General features: G+C 39.5%; 1 pseudogene; it reads left to right on the top strand.

Annotated features, from left to right (window-relative positions):
- Window positions 1-12,947, top strand: part of LOC122708028 — a 95,456-nt pseudogene that overhangs the window by 57,799 nt on the left and 24,710 nt on the right.

Raw genomic sequence — 12,947 nt, 5'->3', positions numbered from 1 at the left:
GGTTCGTGGATTTATCTCTGGGCTTTCTATTGTGTTCCATTGATCTATATTTCTGTCTTTGTGCCAGTACCATACTGTCTTGATGACTGTGGCTTTGTAGTAGAGTCTGAAGTCAGGCAGGTTGATTCCTCCAGTTCCATTCTTCTTTCTCAAGATTATTTTGGCTATTCGAGGTTTTTTGTATTTCCATACAAATTGTGAAATTCTTTGGTCTAGTTCTGTGAAAAATACCATTGGTAGCTTGATAGGGATTGCATTGAATCTATAGATTGCTTTGGGTAGAATAGCCATTTTGACAATATTGATTCTTCCAATCCATGAACACGGTATGTTTCTCCATCTGTTTGTGTCCTCTTTGATTTCTTTCATCAGTGTTTTATAGTTTTCTATGTATAGGTCCTTTGTTTCTTTAGGTAGATATACTCCTAAGTATTTTATTCTTTTTGTTGCAATGGTGAATGGTATTGTTTCCTTAATTTCTCTTTCTGTTTTTTCATTGTTAGTATATAGGAATGCAAGGGATTTCTGTGTGTTAATTTTATATCCTGCAACTTTACTATATTCATTGATTAGCTCTAGTAATTTTCTGGTAGAGTCTTTAGGGTTTTCTATATAGAGGATCATGTCATCTGCAAACAGTGAGAGTTTTACTTCTTCTTTTCCTATCTGGATTCCTTTTACTTCTTTTTCTGCTCTGATTGCTGTGGCCAGAACTTCCAACACTATGTTGAATAGTAGTGGTGAGAGTGGGCACCCTTGTCTTGTTCCTGATTTCAGGGGAAATGCCTTCAATTTTTCACCATTGAGGGTGATGCTTGCTGTGGGTTTGTCATACATAGCTTTTATTATGTTGAGGTATGTTCCTTCTATTCCTGCTTTTTGGAGAGTTTTAATCATAAATGAGTGTTGAATTTTGTCAAAGGCTTTCTCTGCATCTATTGAGATAATCATATGGTTTTTATCTTTCAATTTGTTAATGTGGTGTATTACATTGATTGATTTGTGGATATTAAAGAATCCTTGCATTCCTGGGATAAAGCCCACTTGGTCATGGTGTATGATTTTTTTAATATGTTGTTGGATTCTGTTTGCTAGAATTTTGTAAGGATTTTTGCATCTATGTTCATCAGTGATATTGGCCTGTAGTTTTCTTTTTTTGTGGCATCTTTGTCTGGTTTTGGAATTAGGGTGATGGTGGCCTCATAGAATGAGTTTGGAAGCTTACCTTCATCTCCAATTTTCTGGAAAAGTTTGAGTAAGATAGGTGTTAGCTCTTCTCTAAATTTTTGGTAGAATTCAGCTGTGAAGCCATCTGGTTCTGGGCTTTTGTTTGCTGGAAGATTTTTGATTACAGTTTCGATTTCCTTGCTTGTGATGGGTCTGTTAAGATCTATTTCTTCCTGGTTCAGTTTTGGAAAGTTATACTTTTCTAAGAATTTGTCCATTTCATCCAAGTTGTCCATTTTATTGGCATAGAGCTGCTGATAGTAGTCTCTTATGATCCTTTGTATTTCAATGTTGTCTGTTGTGATCTCTCCATTTTCATTTCTAATTTTGTTAATTTGGTTTTTCTCTCTTTGTTTCTTAATGAGTCTTGCTAATGGTTTGTCAATTTTGTTTATTTTTTCAAAAAACCAGCTTTTAGCTTTGTTGATTTTTGCTATGGTCTCTTTAGTTTCTTTTGCATTTATTTCTGCCCTGATTTTTAAGATTTCTTTCCTTCTGCTAACTCTGGGGTTCTTCATTTCTTCCTTCTCTAATTGCTTTAGGTGTAGAGTTAGGTTATTTATTTGACTTTTTTCTTGTTTCTTGATGTAAGCCTGTAATGCTATGAATCTTCCCCTTAGCACTGCTTTTACAGTGTCCCATAGGTTTTGGGTTGTTGTGTTTTCATTTTCATTCATTTCTATGCATATTTTGATTTCTTTTTTGATTTCTTCTATGATTTGTTGGTTATTCAGAAGCGTGTTATTTAGCCTCCATATGTTTGAATTTTTAACAATTTTTTTCCTGTAATTGAGATCTAATCATCTTACTGCACTGTGGTCAGAAAAGATGACTGGAATGATTTCAATTTTTTTGAATTTTCCAAGACCAGATTTATGGCCCAGGATGTGATCTATTCTGGAGAATGTTCCGTGTGCACTTGAGAAAAAGGTGAAGTTGATTGTTTTGGGATGAAATGTCCTATAGATATCAATTAGGTCTAGCTGGTCCATTGTGTCATTTAAGGTTTGTGTTTCCTTGTTAATTTTCTGTTTAGTTGATCTACCCATAGTTGTGAGTGGGGTATTAAAGTCTCCCACTATTATTGTGTTACTATTAATTTCCTCTTTCATACTCGTTAGCATTTGCCGTACATATTGCGGTGCTCCTATGTTGGGTGCATATATATTTATAATTGTTATATCTTCTTCTTGGATTGATCCTTTGATCATTATGTAGTGTCCTTCTTTGTCTCTTTTCACATCCTTTATTTGAAAGTCTATTTTATCTGATATGAGTATTGCGACTCCTGCTTTCTTTTGGTCTCCGTTTGCATGAAATATTTTTTTCCAGCCCTTCACTTTTAGTCTGTATGTGTCTCTTGTTTTGAGGTGGGTCTCTTGTAGACAGCATATATAGGGGTCTTGTTTTTGTATCCATTCAGCCAATCTTTGTCTTTTGGTTGGGGCATTCAACCCATTTACATTTAGGGTAATTATTGATAGGTGTGGTCCTGTTGCCATTTACTTTGTTGTTTGGGTTCACGTTTATACAACCTTTCTGCATTTCCTGTCTAGAGAAGATCCTTTAGCATTTGTTGAAGAGCTGGTTTGGTGGTGCTGAATTCTCTCAGCTTTTGCTTATCTGTAAAGCTTTTGAATTCTCCTTCATATCTGAATGAGATCCTTGCTGGATACAGTAATCTAGGTTGTAGGTTATTCTCTTTCATTACTTTCAGTACGTCCTGCCATTCCCTTCTGGCCTGGAGGGTTTCTATTGATAGATCAGCTGTTATCCTTATGGGAATCCCTTTGTGTGTTATTTGTTGTTTTTCCCTTGCTGCTTTTAATATTTGTTCTTTGTGTTTGATCTTTGTTAATTTGATTAATATGTGTCTTGGGGTGTTTCGCCTTGGGTTTATCCTGTTTGGGACTCTCTGGGTTTCTTGGACTTGGGTGGCTATTTCCTTCCTCATTTTAGGGAAGTTTTCAGCTATTATCTCCTCGAGTATTTTCTCATGGCCTTTCTTTTTGTCTTCTTCTTCTGGAACTCCTATGATTCGAATGTTGGGGCGTTTCACAGTGTTCCAGAGGTCCCTGAGGTTGTCCTCATTTCTTTTGATCCTTTTTTCTTTTTTCCTCTCTGCTTCATTTATTTCCACCATTTTATCTTCTACCTCACTTATCCTATCTTCTGCCTCCGTTATTCTACTCTTGGTTCCCTCCAAAGTGTTTTTGATCTCATTCATTGCATTATTCATTTTTAATTGACTCTTTTTTATTTCTTCTAGGTCTTTATTAAACAGTTCTTGAATCTTTTCAATCTTTGTTTCCAGGCTATTTATCTGTAACTCCATTTTGTTTTCAAGATTTTGGATCATTTTTATTATCATTATTCTAAATTCTTTTTCAGGTAGATTCCCTATCTCCTCCTCTTTTGTTTGACTTGGTGGGCATTTTTCATGTTCCTTTACCTGTTGGGTATTTCTTTGCCTTTTCATCTTGTTTAGATTGCTGTATCTGGAGTGGGCTTTCTGTATTCTGGAGGTCTGTGGTTCCTTTTTATTGTGGAGGATTAACCCAGTGGGTGGGGTTAGACGATTGGCTTGTCAAGATTTCCTGGTTAGGGGAGCTTGCGTCAGTGTTCTGGTGCGTGGAACTTGATTTCTTCTCTTTGGAGGGCAATGGAGTGCCCAGTAATGAGTTTTGAGATGGGTCTCTGTGTTAGGTGTGTCCTTGGGCAGCCTGTATGTTGATGTTCAGGGCTATGTTCCTGCGTTGCTGGAGAATTTGTGTGGTATGTCTTGCTCTGAAACTTATTGGCTCTTGGGTGGTGGTTGGTTTCAGTGTAGGTATGGAGGCTTTTGGACGGTCACTTATTACTTAAAGTTCCACGTAGTCAGGAGTTTTCTGGTGTTCTCAGGTTTTGGGCTTAAGTCTCCTGCCTCTGGATTTCAGTTTTATTCTTCCTGTAGTCTCAGGACTTCTCCAACTATACAGCCCTGATAAGAAAACTTCTAGGTTAGTGGCTAAAAGATTCTCCCCCATTAGGGACACCCAGAGAGGTTCACAGAGTTACATGAAGAAGAGGAGAGGGAGGAGGGAGATAGAGATGAACAGGAGGAGAAAAAGGGGGACTCAAGAGGAGAGAGACAGATCTATGCAGCTGTCTGTTCCCAGAGTGTTCTCCGTAGCCCAGTCACCTACAAGGATTCACAGAATTGGATTGGGAAGAGAAGGGGAAAGGAGGAAATAGAGTTGTTCTGAGGTAGAAAACAGAGAGTCAAGATTGGGAGAGAATAATCTTTGGTTTAAAAATAGGGCTTCTCTTCTTTTTTTTTTTGTAAGGTTATAGTGTATTGAAAATGAAAATTAAGGAGTAGTAGAGGAGTACTAGAGGACTTTAAAAGAAATAAGAGAAAAAGAAAAATAGAAAATAGAAGAGAAAAAGGAAAGAAAAAAAAAGAAAGAAAAAGAAAAAAAAAAAAAGAAAAAAATTTTTTTTTTCCCCCTAATTAAAAAATCATAAAAGTCTGTGGAAATGAAAGTTAAGGAGTAATGGGGGAGTAATAGGGGATTTTAAAGGAAAATAAAAGAGAAGAAAGAAAAAAGAAAAAAAAGAAAAAAGAAAAAAAATAAAAAAAAAAGAGAAAAAAGTAAAATTATATCTAGGAGTTTCTCTGGAGCTGTTGCGGTCGGTGTGGGTTCGTCTCAGTTTCAGATAGTTCCTCGTTCCAGCTTACGCTTCTCGATATCTACAGGCCCCTCTGGTGTAGTCGGTGTTTCCTAGAGGGATTTTAATCTGTTGCACCAGTCCCTTCTGAAGCGGTTCCCTTTGTTTATTTGGCTTCTGTTTGCCGGTCTCTTCAGAGCCTCATTTCCGCCCTGACACAGGCGGGCGGAGGTGGACTCTTATTAAGGTAGCTAGTTCTGTCGCTCTGCGGGGAGGGGCTGGCGCTGCGGGGAGGCGCTGGCGCTGCAGGAAGGGGCTGGCGCTGCGGGGAGGGGCTGGCGCTGTGGGGACGGGCTTGCGCTGCGGGGATGGGCTGGGGCTGCCGGGAGGGGCTGACGCTGCTTTCTCCGTCTGTGCTGCTCAGGCTCCCGGCTGTTCTATATGGAGCGCGCCCCGCGCTGCGCGAGGTTCCAGCCCTCAGGTGTTCCACAAAAGCACGGAAGGAAAAGCTGCACCTGCTCTCTGTGCCTTCCCCGTCAGAGTGCTCCAGGCAGCCAGGGGCTTGGTGGGCGCACTATCCCCAGGTGTGGCGCGCCCCCTCCCTTCCGCGGACCCAGTCTCAGTTTCCGCTGGCGCCAGTCGGGTGCGTGCGCCTTCTGCCCTCCGCGTCCCCAGCCCCAGTCCCCGCCCGCGCTGGTCGGGTGCCTGCGCCCTGTGTCTCGCCGCGACCTTCCCCTACCCCCTGCCTCCTGCCTCCGGCGGGGCTGGACCGGTCCGCAGCCTGCGAGCTCCTCTCTGGACCCTCTCGGTCTCTTTGTTCTGTGAATGGCGGGCAGTGTGTTTGGGCCGGTTAATTTACTCTCTTTTGGTCTCCCACAGTTCAAGTTGGCAACTCACAGAAGTTCCCTCCGATTGTCCTCAGGGCGCTCAGGCCCGGACCCTACCCCAAGCAATGCCGCCTAAGAGCTCCCGGGACGGATCTCCGTCCTTAGCTCTTTTGTCTCACTTTTTATCTTTTATATTTTGTCCTACCTCCTTTTGAAGACAATGGTCTGCTTTTCTGGGCGCCTGATGACCTCAGCTAGCGATCAGAAGTTGTTTTGTGAGGTTTGCTCTGCATTCAGTTATTCTTTTGATGAATTTGTAGGAGAGAAAGTGGTCTCCCTGTCCTACTCCTCCACCATCTTGGCTCCTCCTCATGCTAGTGTTATACATATTTTCCATTCATTATTTCATTTAATTCTTATACTCATGATGTGGGTTAGATGGAGTTTTCCACATTTCACACACGAAGAAGGCTAAGTGATAATCCAATGCATAGTTTATAAAACCATTTTTATATTTTGTAAGAGTTTGTGGCTACATTTCTATATGAAGCATCAATATACATGGTACAGAAAAGATTAATTAGTTGCCAAACCAGTTTCTATTAATATGTTATACTTTTAAAGCATTAAACCCAGTATGAGGTTTATGCTATTGCCAAAGTCTTAAAAAATACAATTCCTCACTAATAATTTCTCTTTCTTTTACAGTGAAATGGACTTCCTCAAAAATGAACACTTTGTAGTTTGTGACTTTGTTCAGCCTTCTTTGGATCAGTCTCCCCACAAAGACTCTGAAGACAGTGGAAAGAATTCAGTTGTAAATAGTTTGGACAAGGGAGAAAACAAGGATGTCCATCTTTCAAAATCAGATGAAGTTGATTCCACTGTTCCTAAAGAGAATTTCCCACATTCTTTCCACAGGAGAGAAAGAGAAGGAATACCATCTTCTTCTCCATCAAGTAAAAACACAGTCCATTTTGATAAATTCAATAGGTTAGTATGTGTTCTGTGTTTTGAAATGCATCTTTCAGCTATTTAGTACATTGTCAAACTAGAAGAGTTTCGGTTCTTATTTTGCAGATCAGATACATGAATTTTTATGTGTCTGACATGAACTTAACACATAGCAGAGTCCACATCACTGCAAAAAAATCACAAGTAATGACTAAGTTAAATTGTGTTAAAGAGGAAGAGACCCTAAATGAACTAGGTCCTATTTTAGCTAAGTACTGAAACCCATAAATAATATGTATGTTCTGTGTGCTGTATTTTACCCAGTGTTTTTTTTTTTTTACCTTTTCTGTGTTCTACAGTCATTATCAGATTCAGTAGAAAGCTTTGATATTCAATAGCTGCCTTTACTAAAATGGTGATTAGTTCTTGATCTTAGTCCTTTTTCCTGTGTCCGCCTCCATTAGTAATGTCATGTCATTAATGTTATCCTAATTCATTTAATTTTTATTGAATAGCAGTGATTGAACTTAGATGACTAAAGCAGGGCCCCTTGCCCATCATGATTATGTTTCCTAGTAGAGGAGACAAAAAGTATTTACATTATAATGTGAAAAAAGAATATTCTCTAAGAGAGGAATATTTATTGAGATCTTTTTATATATCAGGCACAGTTCTAAATGCTTTACATATGCTAGCTTAGTTAATCCTCACACATACCTTGTGATGCATTCTGAGCCAGTCATACTTCCTCCTCCTATTAAATGGAGGAGTATTAGAGCAAGTGTTGGGATGTAATAGGAAAGCAGGACTAATTTGTTTTAGACTTAAAGGTACTCACTATTAGTGAGAAGTATTTGATTTTTGTTTTTCCCAAAGCAAATTTTTTTACTCATATGCCACAACTTTGTGTGTGGTTGTGTGTGATTGAAATAGACGTGGCCCAGTCCTCAAAGTGCATTTAATCTAATATGGTTAAGATATAGTCGTAAAAATAATGCAGCGGCATTTGTAGTAGTTCTTAATGTTTAGTAGTTCCATATATCTCCATATATAGTCCAAAGCCACTGTCAGGAGAAAGATGATTGTTAAATTTATCCAACTAACTTTTTTAGCTGTTAACTGTATGTCAGGCAATGTTAATGAAGAGTATGAAGTTTAAAAGAAGAGTGAAAGTGTTAGTTGCTCAATCATGTCTAACTCTTTGGGACCCCATGCACTATAGCCTGCCAATCTTCTCGAGGTCCCTGGAATTCTCCAGGTAAGAATAATGGAGTGGGTAGCCATTCCCTTCTTCGGGGGATCTTCCCAACCCAGGGATCCAGGCCGGGTCTCCTGCATTGCAGGCAGATTCTTTACCATCTGAGCCACTAGGGAAGCCCAAATGAAGCCACTAGAGAAGCCCAAATGAAGAGTATAGTAACGGTAACCAGACATATGGTACCCTTCGGTTACAGACTTTATAGTATGAGAGAGACTGTCAGGCAATTATAATATTGTGATAAGGCGGTAATAAAAGAGAAGTTCAGCTTGCTTGGGGGACACACAGTCAGGGTACCTAAGCTAGTCATCAGACTAGGGAAGATTTCAGGGAAGAAGTATTTTCTGACTTTATACCTGAGGAGTAAGTAGCAGTGAACCAGGCAAAGAGATAAGAGGAAGTCTTCCCTCTAAGAGGGACTAACAGGAGCAGGAAGAACACTGCACTTGGGGAACTAAGAAGGATTTTTGAAGATTGAAGCAAAGCATGCAAATGAGAAGAAAACAGGAGGGGAAGTTGGAGAATTAAGCTAAGACTAAGTCATATAAGCTGTGTTGACTCATTTTAGAGACTTGGAACATGATGGTATCTAAGTTTTAAAAGAAAGTAAGGAAAACCACTAGACCATTCAGGTATGACCTAAATCAAATCCCTTACGATTGTACAGTGGAAGTGACAAATAGATTTAAGGGACTAGATCTGATAGACAGAGTACCTGATGAACTATGGATGGAGGTTCGTGACATTGTACAGGAGACAGGGAGCAAGACCATCCCCAAGATAAAGATATGCAAAAAGCCAAAATGGTTATCTGAGGAGGCTTTACAAACAGCTATGAAAAGAAGAGATGTGAAAGGCAAAGGAGAAAAGGAAAGATATACCCATTTAAATGCAGAGTTCCAAAGAATAGCAAATAGAGTTAAGAAAGCCTTCCTCAGTGATCACTGCAAAGAAATAGAGGAAAACATTAGAATGGGAAAGACTAGAGATCTCTTAAGAAAATTAGAGATACCAAGTGAAATTTTCATGCAAAGATGGGCACAATAAAGGACAGAAATGGTATGGACCTAACAGAAGCAGAAGCTATTAAAAAGAGATGGCAAGAATACACAGAAGAACTGTACAAAAACATCTTCACCACCCAGATAATCACGATGGTGTGATCACTCACTTAGAGCCAGACATCCTGGAATGTGAAGTCAAGTGGGCCTTAGGAAGCATCACTATGAACAAAGCTAGTGGAGGTGATGGAATTCCAGGTAAGCTATTTCAAATCCTGAAAGATGATGCTGTGAAAGTGTTGCCCTCAATATGCCAGCAAATTTGGAAAACTCAGCAGGGCAACAGGACTGGAAAATGTCAGTTTTCATTCCAATCCCAAAGAAAGGCAATGCCAAAGAATGTTCAAACTACCACACAGTTGCACTCATCTCACACGCTAGTAAAGTAATGCTCAAAATTCTCCAAGTCAGGCTTCAGCAATACGTGGACCGTAACTTCCAGATGTTCAAGCTGGAATTAGAAACGGCAGAAGAACCAGAGATCAAATTGCCAACATCCAATGGATCAAGGAAAATGCAAGAGTTCCAGAAAAACATCTATTTCTGCTTTATTGACTATGCCAAAGCCTTTGACTGTGTGGATCACAATAAACTCTGGAAAATTCTGAAAGAAATGGGAATATCAGATCACCTGACCTGCCTCTTGAGAAATCTGTATGCAGGTCAAGAAGCAACAGTTAGAACTGGACATGGAACAACAGACTGGTTCCAAATAGGAAAAGGAGTATGTCAAGGCTGTATATTGTCACCCTGCTTATTTAACTTATATGCAGAGTACATCATGAGAAACTCTGGGCTGGAAGAAGCACAAGCTGGAATCGAGATTGCCGGGAGAAATATCAATAACCTCAGATATGCAGATGACACCACCGTTATGGCAGAAAGTGAAGAAGAACTAAAGGGCCTCTTGATGAAAGTGAAAGAGGAGAGTGAAAAAGTTGGCTTAAAGCTCAACTTCAAAAAACTAAGATCATGGCATCTGGTGCCATCACTTCATGGCAAATAGATGGGGAAACAGTGGGATCAGTGGCAAACTTTATTTTGGGGGGCTCCAAATCACTGCAGATGGTGACTGGAGCCGTGAAATTAGAAGACGCTTACTCCTTGGAAGGAAAGTTATGACCAACCTAGACAGCACATTTAAAAGCAGAGACATTACTTTGCCAACAAAGGTCCATCTAGTCAAGGCTATGGTTCTTCCAGTAGTCATGTATGGATGTAAGAGTTAGACTATAAAGAAAGCTGAGTGCCGAGGGATTGATGCTTTTGGACTATGGTGTTGGAGAAGACTCTTGAGAGTCCCTTGGACTGCAAGAAGATCTGATCAGTCTTGAGTGTACATTGGAAGGACTGATGTTGAAGCTGAAACTCCAATACATAGGCCACCTGATGTGAAGAACTGACTCATTGGAGAAGACCCTGATGCTGGGAAAGATTGAAGGCGGGAGGAGAAGGGGACGACAGAGGATGAGATGGTTGGATGGCATTACTGACTCAATGGACATGAGTTTGAGTAAACTCCGGGAGTTGGTGATGGACAGGGAGGCCTGGTGTGCTGCAGTCCATGGGGTCACAAAGAGTTGGACATGACTGAGTGACTGAACTGAACTGAACTGAAGTTTTAGAAAGAGTCCTCTAGTGTAGTGGTAATTAGAAGGTAGCAAGAATGGAGACTCATGGGATATCTTTTGGAAGAGTCCAAGAAAGAAATGGTGGAATTTTCTGTATTAGAAAGATGTAGATAGATTTATAAGATAGTTAGAAGGTAAAAATTGATTGGATTAGGAGCTTAAAACTAAGGGAAGGATAAAGACTTTCTGGCTTGGGCAGTTAGATGCCTTGTAGCTCTCTCCGCTGAAAGAATAGGGGAGGGGGATGTAATGAGCAAACAGGGCTTCAGCTTTGGCACACTAACTCCAAAATCAGATGCTACTGGCTGCCGCTTTGTGGTGTATACTAAATAACCTCTGTTATGTAACCTTAGATGTTACCCCTTTTCTTCATAGATTAAGCACATGAAGTAACAACTCATAGGTACTATGAATACTATTACATAGAAACCAGTGTTATTTTACAAATATAAATGTTTTAGCTTTCCTTATTAAACATAAATAGGCTAATATTTTCAATTACAAAAAATCCTTTAAAATGTATGTGAATGTTGAATGAGTCTCTCCTTCATTTATTTTTAATTTTTAATTCTATTGTGTGGGTTTCTGACATTAAGGGTTATCATTATCATGATATAGATCTGCAGAACTTCTCAGCAACATACCAGGTTAGCCTTCGCAGCCACTCTTTACCTTTCTGGGACCTTAGAGAATTCGGGAAGAAAAAAAAAATCCTCATTTCAGGTTTTGCAAACACTTTCTATAGTCATTGACCTGCCATACAACTTCAGGTTTAATCCAATAACATTTTTAAGACATTCATTCACATAATATCAAGCTCTTTTAACATCAGCAGCTATTGCTATTCCTTTTTCCCTGTATGATTCTCCAGTGAAGTGACCTTAAATCTTCTGTAGCTGAGAAATTCAAACATTTGTGGGGTAGGATTCATGCGATGATGAGAATTATAACCTGCAACTTACTTTCTCCTTAAACACCATTTTAACTCTTTGGTATTGTCCCATTTTCATTCAGTGTTTCTTTCTAGGAAGTTGTCTCCTGCTTTCCATCAAGCACTACTCTCTTTCTGTTGAATGTCAGCAGATAGTTGTTTAGGATCAGAGGTAAATTATACCAGATTCTTGCAACTTTCTTAAAACATTCCATTTTTCTTGTTAGCATTTTACCCCAAAAATAATTGTAACACAACTCTGTTTCAAGTACAAATGTGTTATTTAAACTAACAAACACTCTAAGAAAAAATTCCAAAGTTTTCATCTTTTCAGGAAAGTAGTTGATTATTTTTATCTTTGGATTAAAGCTCTGTTTAGTATGAAAGTGACTCTTTACAGTCTAGTTTTAATTTTTTATGTCTACCAACCTACAATTATATGCCTCTCTATGGTGTAATTTAGAAAACCAAGTCAGGCATATATATTATTTATAGCTTCAGTTATTATTAGATTACTCCATTTTTAATTCTCTAGGATTGATTGTCTTTGATTGCAGTTTATTGGCTCTCAGATTTCTTTTCATCAAGTCCTTTGTAACAGTTGTTGCAGGCTTATCTTAAAAGGGTGTTTTTTTTTTTCTCCTTTCTTGATACTTCTCCCTTTCTATTAATACCTTTCTTGCGGTTGATTCCACTTCACCTCTCCTGGGCCTCTGTCCCACAGTGTTGTTAAGAATCTGAGAGAGCTAGAGAGTGGTTTGGATGCAGTCTGGCAGTTCTCATTGTAAGACTGGAGTAACCCCCATGGACTTCCCCTTGCATGCGTTTTCATTATGCAAACTGCTCTTTCACCTTAGCCAAAGATCGTGACTTTGTGGGTACCTTTCCCCCCAAAACAAAGATTAAAAACCATCGAAGCTGCCCCAGTCCTGTGTTATCGCTCTTTGTTCCCAGAACTGAAGTCTAGTAAGCCTCCCTGTCTGCTCCCTTGCTTCTTACTAGTGTTTTAAATCCATTTCTGGTCTACAAAAATGTTTGTCCTGTTTGGAATCTCAGGTGGTGGTTGTTTTTGTTTTCCTCCTCATCATAAATTGTCCTTTTGAATATGTGTTTGAAACAGAAGTGACAGGGTCCAAATCATAGCCTTGAAGTCCTGCCACGCACTGGAGGCCTCCAGTGTCGTCTTTGATTAACCCTGTGGTCTTCTAGGTGTCTCCAGTTGCAGACAGTGAGACTGAGCATCATGCTAATGCTGGGGCGCTGCCTGCCGCACATCGTCGCTAACGTGCTGTTGGCCAAGAGAGAGGTGAGACCCAGAGAAGTACTGTCATCCCCTAGATCATCACGTTGTCCATTTTTCGTCATTTTGAAGTTTAGTGTTATATTTTTATTTTGTTAAAGTCTATT

The sequence above is a fragment of the Cervus elaphus genome, chromosome 14 (genome assembly GCF_910594005.1).
Source record: "Cervus elaphus chromosome 14, mCerEla1.1, whole genome shotgun sequence".
NCBI classification, from domain to species: Eukaryota; Metazoa; Chordata; class Mammalia; order Artiodactyla; family Cervidae; genus Cervus; species Cervus elaphus.
This window is presented reverse-complemented; position numbering and strand designations above follow the sequence as displayed.